Here is a 3,796-nt window from a genome sequence, read left to right on the forward strand (position 1 = left end):
ATTTTAAAGAACGTGTTCGTATTTTTGTAGATTCATTGTTCCCGGAAAAGTGGCTAAAATGAAGTGTTTCACGCTACATTTTGGAGGTGTTCTGACTCACGCCCATGCTGTTTACATACTTGGTTTTATTGTCTAAGTAGGAAAAGTTGTCCGTCTACAATTGTATAACTTATAAATACGTATTTAATACGGCAGACTTACCTTTTATCCATTCATTTTTTTATTAATGTACGAATAACTCTAGAGAAAACGTTTATAAATACTGTAGGTTCTTCACGATTTTCTCAATTTTATGCTTGAGAGAATAACTTCTGTCAATAAAATTTAATGGAGTTGGTAATCTACTCTCTTATCAGTTTACCCTGAGCTAATCTACTGTGTCCAATTGGTAACACTACGTGAATTTGCACTTTTTTTGATACTATTGTTTAGAAACTGCGTGATGATATTCCAAGAGAAAGTTTTAACTGCTTAACGAACCGAAAGTTACTTGAAAAAAATAGCTTGCGGTTGAATCAAAAGGTTAAGTAAAACTTGTCTAAAACGGAAACTACTTAAGTTATTTTATTATAGACTAGTTTAGTGAAGATTCTTATAGGTATATTTCCACATGAGAAGAACCCCTTTGTCTCATGCTCGTCACACATTTGACGATAAGCAAAGTATTGTAATTCCTATTGCCGGATATATAAATGGCTAAGGCTTTATTAACTTTTAATTTTGGCGGAGAAACGCATTTTCAGTTTACTTTCAATTTCCGGAAGTTCTTGACACATTCCTATTGTTACGTTGTATTAAACAATGAAGCGCGAAAACCTTTAGGAAATGGCGATAATTACTGTTGCATTCTCGTGTAGACCTACGTGTTGCTAATATTCGCTTACTTGTGTATCTCGTAATGAAATTCAAACGGGATACACGTCAAGTTTTGCACGTGTATTGTCGCATCGACTTCGTAAACACACTAGACCCTGCGGCACACAATACTAGCCCGGGGGTGGACCAAATTCAAGTGGCACCTTTTCGCTATCTCAACAACTTCGTAAACTCTTTCCCGTGTTTATAATTTTAGTTCAGTGTTTAGCTCTGTTTACAGTAAAACAGAATTTATTAATTGGTCGTGTGCCCAATAATTGAGGATAATTTCTTTACTCTTCCTAATTATATATGTAAAATATAAACTAGTTTCTAACCAGAAATTCTATATTTTATAATAATTAATTCGAGTTTTGGTCATTTTACTCTTTCCGGTGGTGGATTAACAATAAAAGAAAAGCAATTTACGTTGTAGCATCACATGGGATTATCGGGTGTGTCGGGTTTTGTTAGCGGATGACCTTCTCCCCACGTTGTAAAGGTGTTCCGAGAATTCACTGATGAAATATATTTTCTCCGGTCGAGTACTTATAAAACAGTTGTATAGGCCAAACTAATTATGTAATCGATTATTAAAAGTTGCCTTGTTTAGTAGCCGATACATTCAATTTACGTAAAAACTCTGAAAATCCCGTTTGTATTATCGAGCACCGTGGTATAAAATAGTGAGAAACACTGATAGTTCGTGTCAAGGCCTTTACTGTAGTCTATCTCTGACCTTTCAGGCACTCTCCGAAGGTTGTGAATTACCTGATATAAGCCTTTGTCTCCAAGAAAATAGAAAAGTTAATTGTGTTTTCGAAGAACGTGATGGAAATCGGCGGCGCACCCAGAGGGGGCCTTGATGCCCCCAAAGAAAAAGGAAAACAAACGGTAGAAAATTTTCCAAAGATCTTTTCCTAGTTAAAATTCATTTTTTTTTTAAATTGCTATTATGTAGTGGGGTGTGGTGGTTTCCTAGTACCGTTTTCTAGAAATCGCCGGTTTCATAGCAGCCACTATGGGCGCTCGTAGTGGGGGCAAACGGGGCACGCACTTGCCCTCCCTGGAATCGAGTATAAATTTCCACAAATTATGATCGTAAAAGTGATTGATATATGTATTGCAATCGTGTCAGTTCGAAGGTTTTTACAAAATCTCCACGTTTGGAAACCCGAAAACCTATAAATGTGTGTTATGGTCCTTAGTACTCTGAGTGGAAGAGCCTGAAACCTTATTTAAAAAAAACTCCAAAAATGTCATAAAACGAAAAAACTTCCGTGTGTGTATGTGTTCGCATCTATTTCACTTAATATCTCAGGATAGAATAATGATTAACAATGGAAATTTGGCACGGTAGCTTGTCTGTAAGGAGCTTTGAGGCTATTAAATTTTGGTGGTTAAAGGTCGAGGTGATGGGAAGATAGACGGGGGTCGTGTATCATATCTCGACAGGGACCAGACTTAATGAAGAGTTTACTAGTTCGTGTCTACCCTCAAAATTAAGCTTTTTGCCATTTTATAATAAAATATCGTAACATATTGTGATTAATAATATAAAAGTTATTCTTCAAATAAAATCTCATAACAGCCAGGAAAGTTATACAACTCGTCGCTAGATTTATATTATTCATATGAACCGAACAGATATGAATTTTTAATACATAGAAAATAATAATAATAAATTAGGTTTTTCATATTTTATTCGTTTTATCAACAATTATAACTTATTAATTATTTAAATTATTATTAACTATTGATAGTTTCAATTCAAAAATGGTTTTTAGTAACTTGTAAGGAGCTTATTAAAATGTTTTTTAGTAATTATTTTACTTATATACCGATTTATAAACTTCATTATTAAAGTTTTTATGTGTTTTTGATAAATTTAGTAATTTAAAATATCTTTTAAACGATTATATAAAACTACATTCAGTAACGTAGCGAGAGGGGTGCAAGGGGTTCTATCATGCACCAGACGCACTCGCAGAGGGGCGCCCAAATGGTCTCCGAGACAAACTACTGTATATATGTTTCTGGAGGGAGGGGGAGCGAATAAAGTGTCGTGCCCCGGGTGCCAGTTATGTTCGCTAAGCCACTGCATTCTACAAATACTTTATTACACAGCCTACTTGATAAGCTATACTTTATCAAGTTAAACTCACTTGAAATATCCTTAATTTAAACATTAATCTGAAATCAGGATTGAACAGAATTAAAATTTCTTCCAAATGTTCACAAAAACTTGAGTATAGAAACCACACAAACTTTGCTGCCCAAAGCTCCCCCCCACACACCCTTCAAGCTGTCTTTATTTAACAAAAGTATTTGAACCTGATTACTGATTGAACGGTAATTTGGTTTACCTAACAATTTAATTTTTACTAATTTTTAGCCCCCAACAAAAGAAAATGGCCAAACGGGAAAGTCGAAATTTAATGGGTTTTATTTGAAACGGGCTGCTCTTGCTTTGCTTATCCAGCTTTATAATAATGAAGTTAATTAATTAATTAATTTACTATTTATTTATGCACGCTTATTTCAAAGCAAAATTTTAAATAATCATTCATAAAAAACAACAAAATAATATCCCAGTCTTGGAGTATTTTGTGCGTGCTTAAAGTATTGTTTTTATAAAATTTAAATTTATTAAACGTAATCATAAAAATTATGCGCAGTATTTAACCCGATACTGTGCTAAATGAATACAGCTTGTGCACAAAAATATTTTCAAAGTGTTAGTTTCTTTTAATTAAACCGATTATACTGGAATGAAAATTTTTACAGTTTAAGCTCAAATGAATGTCTTTTGACTTGTTAAAACAGAATGACAGCGCGGTCAAATCAAAGAAAGTTATTGGACATGCCCTAAGGATAAAAAGCACTTAACGATGATCCGGTGCCACACATTTGTGCTAGTTGTCGTCCGTTCTGTTGTCTT

The sequence above is a fragment of the Centruroides vittatus genome, unplaced genomic scaffold (genome assembly GCF_030686945.1).
Source record: "Centruroides vittatus isolate TY-2023 unplaced genomic scaffold, ASM3068694v2 scaffold_1172, whole genome shotgun sequence".
In the NCBI taxonomy this organism is placed as follows: Eukaryota; Metazoa; Arthropoda; class Arachnida; order Scorpiones; family Buthidae; genus Centruroides; species Centruroides vittatus.